Here is an 18788-nt window from a genome sequence, read left to right as displayed (position 1 = left end):
GTATGTACATGTGTGTGATATCTGTGTGTGACATGTGTGTGTAATATGCATGTGTATATGTATGTGATTTGTACATGTGAATATGTGTGTATGTGATATATACAAGAATACATATATGTATATGGCAGAGCCATGTCTTCACTTACATGTCCACTGCAGCACTGCTCACCACAGCCAAGACAATGGAAATGCATGAATGCCTCTTGGCAGGTGAATGGACAAGGAACAGCAGCTGCAACACACCCAGGAATACCCAGACCCAAAACACCCACAGGAAGGTCTGTCATTCACAGCATGTTCACGGAGATGAAAGTCACGCACTGTATATGAGGACTCTAAAGTCCTTAAAACACAGGATTGAAATATTCTTACTGGGGCTGGTGTTACAGCACAGGTGGTTAAGTCACCGCCTGTGTCTCCAGAACCCCATGTGAACACCAGTTCATGTCTTGGCTACTCCACTTCTGATCCAGTTCTCTGCTAACATGCCTGGAAAAGGAGCAGGAGATGGCCCAAGCTCGGGCCCCTGACACACATTGGAAACCTAGATGGTTTTCCAGATTCCTGACTTCTGCCAGGCACAGTCCCAGCCATTGTGGCTACTTGGGGAGTGAACCAGCAGGTGGAAAATCTTTCTTCTCTCCCTCTCTGTGTGTTTGTGTGTGTGTGTGCATGCACATGTGTCCCTGTGTGTCTCCCTCATCCCACACCCATAACTGCCCTTCAAGTAAACAAATAAATCTTAAAAAAATAAAAGGAAGGGGAAGAAATACCAGAGAGCTGATCTGTCTCCACCCCATGAGAACACAGCAAGAAGATGACCGCCCTCATCAGGACCCAACCATGCTAGCACCTGGGTCAGACTTGCAATGCTGAGAACCGTCAAAATCAAAGCCTGTGGTCAGGCCAGGCCAGGTGTGGGGTTTGTTACAGTAGCTTGAGCTGACTAACACACCCCCAAGGCCTCCATAAGAGCATGTGACAACCTGACACAGCTAACCCGTGAACTCACGTCCCCATGCGGCCAGGCCTGGTGCTGCAGCAGATACAATTCCCATTGCCCCCAGCTCCGTCTCCTCACTGGCATCACCAGATGGGAGAACTCCATCATCACCACTGTGTGTCCCACCGACACAGCAGGTACACTTGGGGGAAAAATCACAGCATTCCACTCCCTCAGGACAACCACCTAGCACATCAGGACAAGATGGTCAAGATTGGGAATTGAGAAACTGTCTCTATAATGTGCCTGCAGTAAGTCATGCTGCTAACCAAGTGCAGGGGCAAGGTCTCGGTTGAGCGAGTCATATGACCGGTGGTGGGTGCCACAGAGAGCTGACTACAACGCACACCTGGGAGCAGGTGAGCTCTCAGAAACGAGGGAGCCGCTTACCGTCACTCAGGTCCTGCAGGAGACCCTCCTGGCAGGAGAAGTCCAGGCTCGCTTTGATGGTGACAGTGAAGGTGGCTGCTTGCCCAGGCTGCAGGGGGAACTGGGCAAGGGTTTCTTCCAGCTTCCAGCTCAGGAAGTTGCCGTACAGTTTCTCTGCAATGACAACAACAATAGCGATGTTGATGGTGATGGCAGAGCAGAGGCACAATGAGACTGACACCAACCCGGCTGGGAAATTCTGGCACATGCTCAAAAACAAAAGTGAGAACCACTCAAGATGTCAGAAAGCAAAGTCCTAGGAAAAGCCCTGAATCAGAAGAGGCCGTGAGGCACAAAGAGGAGGGAGAATGCGTCACACCAAGGCACAGGCCCAAGGCCAGGCCACCGTCCCTCCTGGGGAGCCGCCGGATCTGCAGATGAAATGAAGGCCTGTGGCTCTGGCAAGTGAAGCTAAGTTTCTCCACCATGAACATTTTCTGTATTGTACTGCTGTGAGGGAAACAGACCCATGTTAAGCAGGGACACTGCTTCAGAGAAAGGAATCCAGAATTAGAAACACACAGCTAAGAGCAGAGCCTCAGGCAGGGCCAGCGAGGAAGCAGCCTTGGGCCTGGAGCACCGTGCAGAATGGTAAATCCTGAGCTGCGGTTTGTCTGCAGACAGCATGGGGGAGACAGACACTGCATCGGGGGCTGGTGCAGAAGCTGTGCACGGTGGCCAGCACCGCGGCTCACTAGGCTAATCCTCCGCATTGCAGTGCCGGCACACCGGGTTCTAGTCCCGGTCAGGGCGCCGGATTCTGTCCCGGTTGCCCCTCTTCCAGGCCAGCTGTCTGCTGTGGCCAGGGAGTGCAGTGGAGGATGGCCCAAGTGCTTGGGCCCTGCACCTCATGGGAGACCAGAAGCACCTGGCTCCTGCCATCGGATCAGCGCGGTATGCTGGCCACAGCGGCCATTGGAGGGTGAACCAATGGCAAAGGAAGACCTTTCTCTCTGTGTCTCTCTCTCACTGTCCACTCTGCCTGTCAAAAAATAAAAAAAAGAAGCTGTGCATGGTGACCTCTGCAGAGAACAGGGCAGGGGGCATCATCATTGCATCGGGGGCTGGTGCAGAGGTTGCACACGGTGACCTCTGCAGAGAATGGAGTGGGGTCATCATCACTCACAGCAAGGCACCCTATGGAAGGACAGGAAGAGACACAGGGGACACCCAGTGTGGCCTGGGAAGTGGCCATCCCTCCTTCATTAGTAACTGGGAGTGAGATGTGAGACATCCAACCAGGGCCCAGTATTCTTTGCAGCCAGCACACCTGGGAAAACTGACAACCTCCAATGGCTGTGCCACAAGGTCAGCTTCCAACTCTGCTCCACTGAGAAGCTCCCAGCCCCACTGCCCTCCTGCTCACAGGGGCAAGCACAGATGCCGCACAGCCCTGAGCAGTGAGGTCCAGTGTTCCGTCAGCCAGCAGAATGACACAGACACACCGAGCACATGCAGGGTGGGTCAGTCATGGCTCCTGGGCAGTGCACTGCAGAGCCTAGGGTCCAGGTATGCAGCACGAGGAAACCCTCCCAGAGAGACTTGAGGGGAGGAAGAGAAGCCAGCGATGGTTAGTAGGAGGAGGATTCTGGTCCTGTGCTGTGTCCAGCACGATCTTGGTATGTGGCACAGCTTAATAGATGTCACGCTCAAAACCGCCTTCACACACTGGTTTTGTGGTCTGTCTCCTGTGTAGCCGCAGCACGTGGGGACTTCAGACATTGACAGCAGCCATCCTTAGTGGGCAAGGCACTGCCCTAGCCCACAAAGATCGTTGAAGCCTGTGTGTGTTCCTACTCTCCAGTCTGCACCGCAGCCCTGAGGTCCAAACTACCCTGGGACACCTGCTCTGGGTGCTGTAGCAGCTCCAGACGGAAGTTATGCCATTCCTCCCGCACCACGGATGGGACCGAGACCCTCCAGCAACCCAGGAAGTCTATAAAGATATTACATGGATTTTAATGAACTCCACTTTTTTGCTTTTTAGCCCGGTCAATCCATTCAGGAATGGAATGGATAAGAGATGCCAGGTGACAGAGAGCCAAGTGGACCCTGCTTACTAGGGCCAGTTCCAAGGCCCCAAGAACACAGGAAATGCAAGCTGACTGCCCCCGTGGCCTATGCATGAGCCACACCAGCAGCCACCCCCTTCCTAAGCACAGCCCATGTCAGACAAGACACCAAGGCCTTGCAAAATCTCACCTCCCAACATCCTCTCCAAGCTGTTTCTAGAGCACAGTCTATAAACGGCAGCCACTGTGTCAGCTGCCCAGTTCACACAGCCAGGGATGGGCAGGAAGCATGGGCAGGCTCTGAGCATGCGCTCCTGCAGCAGGAGGAGCGCACACACTGAGGGGCCTCAGGAGGGCACTCTGGTCCACATGCTGCCAGCTCTCCTCCACCAGCACAGCCTGCTGCCTCTGTGGAGAGGGCCAGGCCCACTGTCACCACAGAGGGGTCCCACTTGTCCTCCACAGCCCCACTCATGGGCTGCGTTCCTGTGGGCCTTGTCCCCCACACACATACACACAACCCTTCCATGCCCTGACAAGTAGGACACTATATCCAAGGGACTCATTCTCCTACCAATCAATCAATCAATGGATGGCACCAGCCCCCAAACACTGAGACCCAGCACCTGCCTGGAGAGGCAGGCACCATGAGGGTTAGGAGCACCAGCTCCAGGACAGGGCATCTCTCCTCACCTGCCAGCCCTGGCTGCGTGTCCTAAGTGAGCCACCAAACATCCGTGTCTGTCAGTTTAGCCATCTGTAAGATGGGCTGTCATGCCAGGTCAACAAGGTAATAGAAGCCAAGTGCTTAGAACACAGCATGGACTAGAACAGCACTTGGGCAGTGTTAATGATTCCTCCCATGCCTCAAAAACCCCTCTCTCCTTGTCCTAAGTGAGTAGTCCCTCCCCAAGGCCGTGTGAGGATGAGCTAGCCCTGCAGAGTGTGGGACCCTGGCCCAGCAGTCAGCAGGCGCACTCTAGCACTAGCTGCCACCATATTTCTGCCCCTCCAGCCATGAACAGGACCTGTCACGGGGAAGCAGACACAAGTGACAATAGCGTGGGCCAAGTCACAGTGTTCGGTTTATAATTCAGTTTATAATTAGAACAGATGGAAACAAGTTACACGGAAAAAAAAAAAAAAACAGGATGCCAGACTGAACGTACAATGTAATTTCAAATGCATAAAAGTACTCAAGTAGAAAAAATGAAAACATATCTATACACTAATATTAGTTTGCTTGGAGTCATGGGATCATGGATAATTTCAAATGGTTTTGTATTTTTTGAATTTTCTGCAATGAGCTTTTATCATGCTTTTATAAAGAAATACACACAAGGATACTTCAAGAAGTTCACAGAAAATAGAATTAAAGGGTAAGTTTATTTTGATGCCAAAAAAGATTAAAATGCTTGCATATGAGGGACCTTCAAATCATTCATGAGAAAAGTACATTATGAATAAAGCATGCATGGATTTCAAAAACGTTTGGCACCAAATAAATTACTTTTAGTTCTGTTCTTCCATGAGCTTTGGGAAGTCCCCTTGAGCCAGCACACACACACACACACACACACACACACACATATTTGTATAAATCTGCGCTAATAGCTCTCTAAGTCTAGGCCCCTGCCCCCTTAACCTGGTTTCATGCAGGGAGAAGCCTGTGGGTCCTGGCTGAACATCCACATGCAAGACCAACCACACCAAGGCCTGTGGCCCACCTGACAGAGAGGTGGGTTCTGAGCCAATGCACATGCCTTCATGGTGCCCCACGCTGTGGCAGGGCAGTAATGTTTCCTGATGACAGGGGCAGCAAATCACAGGGACTATGTGTCCCCATGTCCCAGGCTTGTCTCAGCCAGCTGAATAAACTTCCCTGGGGCAGTGGATTAACTCTCTGGCAGCCATGTGCATTGGCAGGCAATCAGATGCCTACAAAGAATTTGGTCAGGCTAAGGAAAAACTAGCCCACCCACACTAATTAGGTGAGCTCTGCCTCCCCATGCCACTACTGTGCTCACTTGGCAAGGCAGGGACCATGCGGAGGGACCATCCAGCAGGAACAGCCCCAGGCAAGCAGGGCAGGAATTGGAGCAACTGCCTAGTTAGCAGCTTCCCAACAGAGGTGCTCCATCCCAAGTCATAAAAGAACCGATTACAGCACAGAGATTTACAGCAATTTGCCCAAAGCCAAGCAGCTGGTAAGTCATGGAACCAGGAGTCAGCGCTTGCATGGCAATGGCCTCCTCCCACCTATCTGAGGCCCTGACCAGAGCCAGAGTGAACTCCAAAGTGGAGGTTTCGTACAAGGGAACTTCATGGAGGGCATGCAGAACACAACACGGAACACTCGAGTATGGGAGCTCTGGCATCTGCCCACCTGAGTGTGAAGCCCAGCTTTGCCCTTCAGCAGCTCTCGGGACAGGTAAGGCTGCAAGTCCTCTGTCAGCCAAGATGACCTGTCCTTAGAGGAGGTGGTAACAGAGTCAGCATGATGGTAACATGAAGCAATGCGAAGACTTAGCATAGCAACGCGGCACCCAGAAACTGCTGGGAAGATGGATGAGAAAGCCCGGGCCCCAGTGAGGTTTGCTTCTCACATACCACACTGCCCATTTCACTCGTGCAAGGAGCATTCATTGCACAGCCACTGAGGAGCCTCATGGCAGGCATGAGGCAAGGTTCTGAGGACAAAGAGACCAGGAAGATGTGACCCCTGCCCTCGAGAGGAGTCAGGGGAGAGGTCTCTGACTGCACAGTGGAAGCTGCCAACATACACCAGATGGAGATGAGGCGCCCATGAATCTGAATAATATGTAAATATCACCACCACTGCATCATAGAGAATGGGGACAGTAACTGCCTGCTGAATTCACTGCCCACATCTGGGGGCCCAGAACTAAAGGAAGACTCATTGCCCAGTGGCTTGAACTGCTGGGTCCCAGACTTGGCAGCTGCCATCTAGCCTATCAGAAATCCATAACTAGTGGGGCGGAGGGCTACATGTTACAACCAGCTACAGCACTCTCCTCGCCTGTCCAGAGGGCTTTTCCTTCCTCAAAAGTGCTTCACTGGAGAGATGAACTCTGGGACTGAGGCCACAGAGCCCTAGGGGCAGGCGGACTGAGAGGCGGTGGTGTATGGCGGAGAAGGGAGGTGCGAGGAACATAAACCCTGACTGTTGCTGACCTGCAGGAGGCACCTGCCAACCACAACCCCAAAGGAAGTGCAGGAGCAGGGGGCAAACGTGGGCTCAGTGCTAAGTGCTGTCACCAAAACACCAAGAGCCAGGCAGCTGGTGTCTGTGCGTGTTCCCCTGAGCAGGTACCTGCTAAGATCGGTGTATATATTTTCTCCCTGACTTCTGCATGGGCTCTGCTCCCCATCCCATCTTAAGAAGGGCACCAAGTCCACATGGCATCCGGTACTCTGCTGTCCAACCCTGACCACAACCCCGTGAAACGATACCATTCTTTCAAGTGTAATTTTTTTTTGACAGGCAGAATGGACAGTGAGAGAGAGAGAGACAGTGAGAAAGGTCTTCGTTTTACCGTTGGTTCACCCTCCAATGGCCGCTGCAGCAGGTGCACTGCACTGATCCGAAGCCAGGAGCCAGGTGCTTCTCCTGATTTCCCATGCGGGTGCAGGGCCCAAGGACTTGGGCCATCCTCCACTGCACTCCTGGGCCACAGCAGAGAGCTGGCCTGGAAGAGGAGCAACCGGGACAGAATCTGGCGCCCTAACCAGGACTAGAGCCCGGTGTGCCAGCACCACTGGTGGAGGATTAGCCTATTGAGCTGCAGCGCCGGCCTGAAGTGTTATTCTTTACACGAGTGTGGTACACCGAGATCCCGGGATAACCGCCTGGGAATCTGGCAGCCAGTGGTCTCCGAGCTGCAGGGCCAGGCATCCTGCATTCTCTTGCCCTTCTGCCCTGCTCACTTAGGTCCCATCTGTACTCCCAACCAGCGGAAATTAGCAAGCCCCACAGTGTGCGCCTAAAGGCCTTCCACTTTCTCTTGAGATCAAACTTCTCCATCATGACCCTGGGAGGAAAGCCACTGCCATCTGGCACACAGTGGGCCAGCAGGATGGAGGGCTCTTAGTCACGCAGGAGTTTCCAGGTCCTTCTGGGAGGCACACCCAGAAATCCACTCACTGTGGCAAGTGGTGCAGAGCAGGAAAACACAGGATGTATAACAAGAGCTCTGTTCCATTAGGTGAGTGGATCTGACTCCTATACCCCACCGCAAGACCCAGCAGTGTTTATGTGCTAAGCACATGCCTAGTGTGGCGACTGGCATGTAAACGTGGTGCACACACGTTCAACTGTTGCCAAGTGAGGTGAGCATCTCTGCAACAGAGGACAAGCAGAACATGTGAGGCTGCAGAGGTGGAATTCATTCCACTGGATGGGGAAGCTAAGCATTCGGGAGGGGACACGTGGCCTGGGCTGCAGGGAGGACAGAACTGGGCATGCACAGAGGACAGCCAGGAATGAGTGGAGCCCAGCAAGCGTGAGTGCAGAGGCCATGGAGCCTAGTGGCACAGAGGTGGGTCCAACTCATCCTGCAGTCTCCAGGGCACAGGCATCACCAGCAGTGGGAGACACTCACTGTGGGCTCACCCAGCAAAAGACGAACAGCTGATGGCAAAGGACAGACACCCGGACAGGCAGAGGCAGCAATGGTGGGGAAGGGGAGTAGAGCACCTAACCCCTCCCTGGACAGCCCCATCCTGTCCCTCTGCTTGCACAGAACATGCTGCACCTGCCCCTGTCCAGCTTTGGTACCACATTCTCAGCCCCATGAGGACACAGATCACAGTCCCTGAAGCACAGTGGGCACCAGGGGAGAACAGAGGGAGAAATGTGGGCAGGGAGCCTCTGAATGTAGGTTAAGAAACTCACTAGAGGAAAACGATTTTAAAATGTTCAAGAAAGGTGGGGGCCGACACTGTGGCATGGCAGGCTAAGCTCCACCAGTGACGTCAGTTTCTCATATAGGCAACCGTTCGAGTCCCAGCTGCTCCACTTCTGATTCAGCTCCCTGCTGATTGCCTGGCAAAGCAGCAAAGGATGGCCCAAGTGCTTGGGTCCCTGCCATCCATGTAGGAGACCCAGAAGAAGCAGCTGGCTCCTGGCTTCAGTTTGGTTCAGTTCTGGCCGTCGTGACCCTCTGGAGAGTGAACCAGCAGATGAAATATTTTTCTCTCTCTCTCTCTCTCTCAGTCTCTCTCACTCTGCCTTTCAAATAAATAAAATTAAATAAATATTTTTTAAAAGAGTTCACGGGGCCGGCCCTGTGGCATAGTGGGTACAGTTGTTGCCTGCAGTGCAGGCATCCCATATGGCTACCAGTTCAAGTCCTGGCTGCTCCTCTGCCAATCCAGCTCCCTGCTAATGCACCTGGGAAAGCAGCAGAGGATGGCCTACATGCTTGGGCCCCTGCACAACATTGGAAACCTGCATGGAGTTCCAGGTTCCTGGCTTCAACCTGGCCAAGCCCTGGCCATTACAGCCATTTGGGGAGTGAACCAGCATATGATCTCTTTCTTTGTCTTTCCCCTCTCTTTGTAACTCGGCCTTTAAAGTAAATAAATGAAATTCTTTGTAAGATAGATGATAGACAGACAGATAGATAGATAGATAGAAAGAAAGATAGATCAATCTGACCTGAATATCTCTGATGTCTCCCAGGCACCAGCAGACCAGGGCAGCAAACCTCAGCTCTTGTCCCCACTCACAGGGGTGGTGACACAGCAGTCACTCTTCAGACACTCTGGGGAATTACTCATTCTGGAATTACTGCACGAGGGGAAGACTAGATCCCGGTGAGTATCCAGGAGGCACATTAAGCCCCCAGCAGTCAAATCGCTCAAGCCAAGTCAGGCAGCTGGTCACTAGCAGATAACCCAGCAACAGCAACATCCAGGAGAGGGAAAGCAAACCCTGAGGAATCTGAGGAGTGTAAGGGGCCGGGCCGTCCCCCATACACGTGTGGCAGGAGCAGAGCATGAGAAGAGGTGTGAAAACTGCTGGCACAAGGCCAGAATGTCAGTGACGCTCCAGGGCTCACACCTGGAGGCCAGCATGAGGACACTCAGACACCGAACACTTTGCTTATGTTGTAGGAAACTCTGTGCCTTAAGTGATGTGTGCAAGTCACAGACAGTGCCACACTCAGGGACCATCTAATGCCAAACAACCAAAGCCTTTATGGCTAAGACACAGCATGCAGCAGTGGGCAGGGCCAGTGAGCCGTCTCTGTGGCTGCAGTATCACAGCAAGCTACACAGCTCAGGCACCAGATTCAAGACCAGGCCCTGCCTCGCAGGCGGCCCTTCCTGTTTGTTTCTTCTCTGTATTTCTGTGCTATCAGACAGAATGAAGAAGGCAGCCTCTCAAAATCCCACAGAGGGACGTGCGGCCAGAGGAAAAAGGAGAAACAGAAGTCAACTGTGGGGCACACGTCACTCATTCTCCCACTGAAAAAAGTGGTGTCAGCATCTTAACACCGAGTAGCACTGGATGATGAGGCAGGGACCGCTCAGCTCTGCCTGTGGTTGCTGGCTTCTCCCTGTGCCTGGGCTGAGCTCCAGCATCCGTGGGAAAAGACGCAGCCCAAGAAGCTCGGCCCAGTCAAAACCTGCATGAATCTTCAATCACGCTGGCATGGAGTCAGCACTTCTTCTTGAAGAAAAAAGACATCCAGGATTGTGTGGGGGTGTGGCTACATATGTGCATGTGTCTGCCTGTGTGCACACCCTCGCACACGTGGATGACAGGTCATTTGTTGGAAAGCTTAAACAAACAGTAGACTTTTCTGAATCTGGGACTATTTAAGCAAGAGTGAGTATTGACATCTTCCCAAGTCTACAAAGGATGACTTGTTGGTGGTGAATTATAAGTAAAGGGTTAAATCACTAGACAATCCTGGTCCTGAAATGCAGTGCAGTGTAACAGCTCATCTCCTGGAAGGAATGTGTACACGCGGGGACAAAAGACTCCACTAAGACAGTATTGAAACTCAGAGTAGAGTGTGGTAAAGTGGCAGCAGAGAACATCAGGAGCCTATTTGTATACACAGACAATGTCATGGCTGAGAAAGGACTTCAAAGACCAATCCCGTTCACATAGCGACAAAGAAAATAAAAGAGCTTGGAATCAACTTAACCAAGGATGTTCAATATCTGGGAATCACAAAAGATTAAAGAATGAAATAGAAGAGGACACCAAAAAAAAAAAAAATGAGAAGCTTCTGCACTGCCAAAGATACACTCATCAAAGTGAAGCCAAAGATACACTCATCAAAGTGAAGAGGCAAACTAATAGTTGCAAAGCACAACTGATAAAGAATAAACTACCAGACACTTTCAAGAAACTCAACACCAGGAAAACAAAACATCAAGAAATGGGCAAGGGACTTCAACAGGTAAATATTTCAAGGAAGGAAATCTCAACGGCCAACAAACGCATACAGAAATGCTCAGGATCACTAGCCATCAGGGAAATGCAAATTGATACTACAACAGCCTTGAGGATGTGGGGGAAGAGGCACCCTAATCCACTGCAGGTCAGATTATAAACTGGTATGGCCACTGTGGAAGACAGTATGGAGATAAGTCAGAAATTTGAATACAGACGTACCATATGAGCCAGCCATTCCACCTAAGGTATAAACACAAGGGAAATGAAATCAGCATACAAAAAGTTATCTATGCCCCCATATTTACTACAGCTCAATCCACAAGAGCAAAGATATGCAATCAGTCAACACGCCCATCACCTGAAGACTGAATAAAGCCATTATGGGAATGGACACCATCAACGAATACACAGACTGCATAGCCTGCCTATTGGGCATCCTACTGCAATAAGCATAGGCCTGTGAAAGCCTCTCTGTCTACACAATGACTTCTTTCCTTCAATATGTTCCCAGTAGTGGGTACACCCATACAGTTTTCCATGTTGACAGGACTAATCTCACGTGAGAAATTGTATTGCTCTACAGGTATATATTACAGAATACAGACATCGGATCCATAAACCCAATTTTACCTACCTTAAAACACTAGAACATCAAAGTACATCTTAGGAAACTGGAAGGAGGAAAAAGATTCAAATGGAAATCAACCCAACAGCATAGAAAATATCACAACAGACATTCACTGAGACCAAACTAGAGTGCTTGAAAACTCAGTCAACTTGACAAAACTTTTATCCACAGGAAACAGAGAAAAAAGGAGAACAGACTGAAGTGACTTGACAACAGAAATGACAGAGAGGACATCGCTACCAACCTTGCAAAAATAATAATCCAAAACCACTAGGGAAAAACCAAGGCACAAGGATTTGGTCAACCTAGATAGAGTGGATTGATTCTCAGAAAGACCCAAGCCACTAAAACTGAATACAGTAAAACAAGAAACCCTGAATACACTTATAATTTCCAAAGACACTGTAGTAGCAGGGAAGCTGAAACAAACAAACCAAACAGACATGAACAAAGTCCAGGACCAGATAGATGGCTCCATTGGTGAGAACTCCCAAGGAAAAGATAATTAAAATCCGTGATTCACAAACCCTTCCAACAAGGAGATGAAGAGGAAAAGCCTTCCATTTCATTCCATCAGAGCAGCATTTTCCCAACATCCCAAACAAGCACACATCATCAAGAAAATGGCACACACATATCCGTCGTGAATGTGTCACATGCCTCAACAAAATATGACCAGAAGCCACCCAGAAGCACAACCAAAGCTTAGCACACTGTGCATAACTGAGAGTTACTCCGGGAATGCAAGGACCACTACCATACAAAATCAATCGATCCCAGAACAGAATACACATGGGGAAAGCCCACAAAGTATCCTGACAGACACAGAAAACCTATTTCACAAAAAGGTCGACGACTTTTGCGAAACTAAAAAACGAATCATGAAATTAGAAACAAAAGGTACACCTCGGCCTGACAAGGCTCTTTCATGAAAAACCCACAGAGCGCTAACATCACACCCAATGCCAGGAACCCGAAACTGTCCTCCTAGACCAGGACACAGACACGCACTTTCGCTCTCCTTCCTCCCGACAACACTCACAGGTCTAGAGCAGGGCGGCTGGGCCCTCCAAAAGCAGACAGACAAGATCACAAGGCCGTTCTGGGAGGAGATCCAGCCACCTCTGCTCTCACACAGCTGCTCGCACCCTGGGGACTCTTCCAGACCGTCCGCACTGCACGACCGCGACTCCACCCGAGCCTTCGGGACCCACGAGCAACAGGCACGCTAGCAGCCAGGACGCCCAGCAGGAAACCGCAACAGCCGCGCTTCACTCACCTCCAAGGGGGCCCAGTCTGCTGGGGGCACAGAGGTCCGTGAGGGCCGTTGCTTCCGGAAGGGGCCAAAGAAGAGCAATGCACCTGGGAAACGGTGCGGCAGACTCCCACATACAGCCTCTCTGATGCTGGCCTGGCCCTGGGGTTGCTGGGTCTCCCTCAAACTCAGCCAGCCGCGTCGAGGACGGCTCCTCTCCGTGTGGCTTGTGCAGGCTTCGGGCAGAAGCAGATGCGGCGCTGACTCCCAGCGGAGCACTGCGTGGCATTCGGCGCCAAGCGTGTGGGTGCACTTCCGGGTCATAGCACCAGGCGCAGGCGCACTCCACATGGGCTGTCACCATGGCACCCCAGGACGCATCTGCACACTGCTGCATCCAGCGTCCTAAGCCCCAGGGCCGCTTCCACTCCAGCCTCTCCAGGCTGCTACCAGGGAAACAGATGCTGATGGCCCAGGTTCTCTGGACCCCACCTCCCTGCCTCGTGGGAGTCCTCAATGGACCTCCTGCCTCCTGCCTCCTGCCTCCTGCCTCCTGCCTGGCCCGGCGCTGGCCATTCATTGCAGCCGCTTGGGGAGAGAAGCAGTGCAGGGGGCATCGCCAGCTTGCGCGCTCTCTCTCTCTCTGAGGGATCGTCCATCTGGGGGTGCACCCCCGAGATGGCTACAAAGGCCAGGACTGGGACAGAAGCCAGGGGCTGAAGCAGAAGCCAGGGAATTTACCCGGCACTCCATTCTGGCTTTAGGGGCCTAAGTCCTTGGGCCGTCTCCCTCTGCTTTCCCAGGCCTGTTAGCAGACAGCTGAATCCCAAGGCAAATGGCTTCCAGGAGGTTCGGCACTGTGAGGGAGCAGGTAAAGCACTGCCACAGTGCCGCCACCCCATAAGGGCGCCGGTTCGAGTACGGCTGCTCCACTTCCGATGCAGCTCTCTGCTGGGGTCTGGGAAGGCAGCAGAAGACACCCAAGTCCTTGTGCCTCTGCACCCATGCGGAGATCACGGCGAGGCTCCTGGTGCCTGGCTTCAGATACTCTCAGCTACGCCCATTGCAGCTAATTGGCTAATGGACCAGCCCACGAAAGACTTTCTCTCTCCCCCTCTCTCTCACTCACTCTCGCTCTCTTTCTCTGCCTCCCTCCCTCCCTCTCATCTCCTCTGTGTGTTACTCTCAATGTCAAAGAAATAAATAAGATCTTCAAGAAAAGTAAAGCAATTAAAAAAGGAAGACATAGCTATAAATAAAATACCACATCAACGCCAACTACTAGAGTTTTTTTTAGAATTGGTATTATATGCATTACCTACCCTATTAACCTAGAATTTGAAAGAGTTTAACTGGGTCTTAGAAAAGATTTTGGTACCCAGTCATTCTCTTCTTCCTTACAAACATTCCGCGTGGCATTATCTCTGAGTTGCGCATGAGGAAATCTTTCGAATGTACTTATTCAGACACTTACGTACCCACGCACACAAGGACTTGAAACACCTGGGATCTACAGAGTTCTCCACGGAACACAGGTCTGCTTCCCAGTCACTGCCCTCCACAGTCTAGCCCTGCCTTTAAAGTATGGATCATGTTGGAAATAGACCAAATCGTGTCTTTCACAAAGAAAAATAGAATACCGAAAGATAGCGTTTGAGGTCCTCTGGCTTTTATTTATTTATTTTTTTTTTGACAGGCAGAGTGGACACTGAGAGAGAGAGAGATAGAGAGAACTTCCTTTTCCGTTGGTTCACTGTACTGATCTGAAGCCAGGAGCCCGGTGCTTCTCCTGGTCTCCCATGCGGGTGCAGGGCCCTAGGACTTGGGCCACCTTCCACTGCATTCCTGGGCCACAGCAGAGAGCTGGACTGGAAGAGCAGCAACCGGGACTGAAGCCGGCACCCCAACTGGGACTAGAACCCAGGGTGCCAGCACTACAGGCTAGGATTAGCCAAGTGAGCTGCGGCGCGAATTGCAGTTAGTTACCTTCTAAAATACATGCAAATGCACTGTACGGGATCATTACTGAAGGTATAGTAATGTAAAATGTTTTGTTAGTAAACCTTTATCCTGTCAAAAATAACTTCCTAATTCATTTGTCATCAATTTAACACATGATGATTTAAGTGTATTTCAACTAAACACTGACAAAATTAAATATTTTTGTTGCATTTTTCTCTTATATTAAATTGATGTAACTTTTCACTTTTTGTGAAAATCCGGCGCCCAGACTGGGAGTAGAACCCAGGGTGCCGGCGATGTAGGCCGAGGATTATCCTAGTGAGCCATGGCGCCCGCCAGTCCCCTGGCTTTTAATGGGAGCCTAATTCACTATCTCCTCTGTTCAATTCTCTTTCATTTCCTCCTGAATTTCCTGTTTTGAGTCAAGGGTGCTACCATCTTCTTAGTCTTGGAAGTTTCTGCAAACTCTATGTGCCTGCTGTGTCCTGTGTCCATGTGAGTTGATCTCACCTTGGCCCCTCCTGCCTGGCGTGTCCTTTGTCCACAGGTGAGTTGATCTCACCTGGGCCCCAACTGCCTGGCATGTCCTATGTCCATATGAGCTGATCTCACCTGGGCCAGTTCTTCCCCTTCCCGCTGTCATGGCCCTGGTGCAGATCTCAGGTCCCTCCTGCTCTGCAAGCTGCAGCATCCTCTCAATGTCATGCCCCGTCCCCTGGCTTGGCTCTTTCCAGCCTACTTGTCACAGGGTAGGGAGAGTTTGCGCCTTCTGCTTAGCTCGGGAACCTGTGGGCTGGCCTTGTGTACCCTGTGAAGTCTTGGCTTTATCTCAAGGAAACTCACGGTTTGCTTCAAGCCATCTTTTTAGCCTGGTTTCACAGTTCCCCATCTACATAATATGTATTTGGTTTACTGGGCATTTTTGGTTCTTGGAGCCCATCATGCAGTTTGGTGCTGTTCCTGCCGGAGCAGAAGCTCTGTGCTACTCCTTTCCCCAGCTCCCCTACTGTTAAGAAGTCAGGCGATTCTTCCTCCTCTCCTTTTGATTACCTGGCTGAGATCTCAATGAGAGCATTTCGTTAGGCTCCTAGTGTCCCTTAGCTAGCTGATCTCTCCCTGTGTTGTGCACTCCTGGGGACAGGGATCCTGCTGTCTTTCTTTCCCTGTAAGTTGGGCAGTCTGTGTGGAGCTGAACGATTTCACATTGTCTTTTCTGAAGGTTTAGTAACCCAGGCAGAGTGACAGCCAGGAGTTAGAGGACTGATGTTTCTCTTCAAGAGATGGAATCTCGCTGAGTGGTGTCAGGGAGGGTCTTCCTCACAGGATGATGGCTGCTTAGGCAGTGTCTGCGTGCTGGGGGGAGTGCAGTGAAATCTGGGCACGTGGGGGAGGAGTGGCAGACCCCCGACGTGGGGTGAGTCTCTGAGCCTTGGCTTCCTAATCTGTGGAGAAGGGATGGCAGTGACTGTGTGTGTCCCGAGTTTGCACTGTCCTGGATGCCTGTCGCTGCTGCCACGGTCATCTCAGGTCTAGGAATGCCCTGCATTCAAACCAAGGCACCTTGCAGCTTCTGTCCACCTCTGACCTTTTATGGTGCTGGGTTCTGTACCCAGAGGGAGGGTTGTAGCAGGCCCCGAGTTTTCTTTGTTAAAGCTTTTTGAAAATTCAAGTTGAAGCATTTAAAAAATTTTGTTTATTTATGTAAGAGGCTGAGTGACAAAAAAGAGAGAGAAATCTTCCATCCAGTGGTTCACTCCCCAAATGCCTACAACAGCCAGGGCTGGGCCAGGCCAAAGTTAGGAGCCCAGAGTTCCTTGCAGGTGTCCCATGTGGGTGGCAGGGACACAAGCACTTGAGCCATCACCTGTTGCCTCCCATGGTGCTCATGAGCAGGAAACTAGATCTGTCGCTTGGAGCAACCAAGACTTAAACCAGACTCTCCAGTGTGGGATGTGGGTGTCCTAAGCTGCAGCCTAACCTGCTGCACCACAGTGCCTGCCACAGTTGAAAGCATTTCAATGATAAATTTTAGCTTACAAATTATGTATGTTCCTTTTAGAAATCTTGAAAAATATAAATGGATAGTAAAAAAATAATTCCTCATCCTGCATCCTAACTGTGCATAGACAGGCACACTTAACATTCTATGTGTTTATTTAGTACTGTATATTCTTTTTAAAAATTGGATTGATTTTAAAAATGGAATTTATTGGCTGGCACCGCAGCTCACTAGGATAATCTGCCTGCCTGCAGCACCGGCACCCCAGGTTCTAGTCATGTTTGGGGCGCCTGATTCTGTCCTGGTTGCTCCTCTTCCAGTCCAGCTCTCTGCTGTGGCCCAAGAGGGCAATGGAAGATGGCCCAAGTGCTTGGGCCCTGCACCCGCATGGGAGACCAGGAGGAAGCATCTGGCTCCTGCCGGAGCAGCCAGAGCAGCCATTTAGGGGGTGAACCAATGGAAGCAAGACCTTTCTCTCTGTCTCTCCCTCTCTCACTGTCTAATTCTGCCTGTTAAAAAATAATAAAAAATTTTACAAAATTTAATTTATTTTATAAATCTGTATTCTGATTTTTGAAGTAGCATAAGACTTTTCCATATTATGAAGGTTTTCTGGGAGTGAACTAGAAAATGGGAGATCCCTCTCCTCTCTCTCTTTTTTTTTTCTCTCTCTCTCAGCTTCCTTTGCCTTTCAAATAAGATGAAAATAAATTAAAATTAAATGCCTGTGATAGTGATTTGTGCTAGAGACTTGATATCTATATATGTACACATTCACACATACATAAACACATATCCCAGTAAATAAATAAATTCTTAACCATAAGACCCAAAACTCTAAAACGACTAGAGGAAAGCAGAGGTAAAGGTCCATGGCATTGATCTGAGCAGTAATTTCTTGGATGTGACCCCAAAGGCGTGGGTGGCAAAAGCAAAAATTAGACATATGAGATTGCATACAAGAAAATCCTTCTCCAAGCAAAAGAAACAGTTGGGATCTCTCTGTCTCTCCTTCTCTGTCTGCCTTAACCTCTCTGTCTCTGACTTTCAAAAAAAATTAAACAATTTTTTTTGTAGTAAAATAGGTCAGGAAAGCAAGGAAGATGGAAGGGGGGATAACAGAACAAGATACTTTTCTTTCTCTGAGGTTGGTATCTGAAGAACGGGGGGTTATTCAGGGTGAGTGCAGACGCGTTAAGGGGCTGTGGGGGCCCTGCCGAGACCCTCGGTGCCTCCCAGGAGTCAGGCAGGAGCAGGAAAGGACACAGGGTGCCGGCAGGTTCAGCGGCATCAGGCACTGAGACCACAAACGCAGTCCTGCAGAGAGGAGGGTGCACCAAGCACCGCCACTGCCAAAGCAAGCTGGGTCCAACACTTCGGTGCCTAGTACTGTCCCCCTGTGTCCTGCATCCTCAGGACGGCCCCAGGAGGGGAGAACCAGGGTTGACACTTGTGCAGCACCTGCTAAGTGACAAGCGCTGCTCTGGGTTCTCAGGCACGGGGGATGTCACAGTGAAATAAACAAATTACCAGAGCACCCACCCCGATAGCCCTCCTGTGGTCACTGGGACAACTTCATATTGAAAAAGAATGTCAAGTGCCTCACACCTGGTGCATGAAATGAGCTCCAGGGTGGGAGCTCTTCCTAATTTTAAGATAGAAAATAACTCTACCACCGGCACAAAGAAAGAAAATGTTGCAGGCACCAGAGAAGCATTCCATCCGCAGAGCAGGCATTCAGTAGGCTCAGTGGGCCCAAGGTGAAGCTGAGGCGAGAATGGAAATAGATGCTCTTTAATATCCACAGGCAAACCTGCTGCTGTCACCATGGCCCCACACAGGAGCCTTGCGCACGTTCCCAGTTTCTAGCGCTGGCAGTCATCTGTCACCACTGGGAGCCTTGCCTTGTACAGCAAAAGCACCAGGAATTATTCCTTTTGTATATTCTGGAAGCATATGGTTTGTTTCCATTAATTTAATTCCACATGTAAATGTATGGCAGCTTGGGAGGAAACTAAAGAAAGAATGATGGCTTTAATTTTTCACTGGTAACTGTGTTGCTCTG

The sequence above is a fragment of the Oryctolagus cuniculus genome, chromosome 19 (assembly GCF_051225735.1).
Source record: "Oryctolagus cuniculus isolate XC-2025 breed Fujian yellow rabbit chromosome 19, ASM5122573v1, whole genome shotgun sequence".
Lineage (NCBI taxonomy): Eukaryota > Metazoa > Chordata > Mammalia > Lagomorpha > Leporidae > Oryctolagus > Oryctolagus cuniculus.
Note: the sequence above shows the minus strand (reverse complement) of the source record.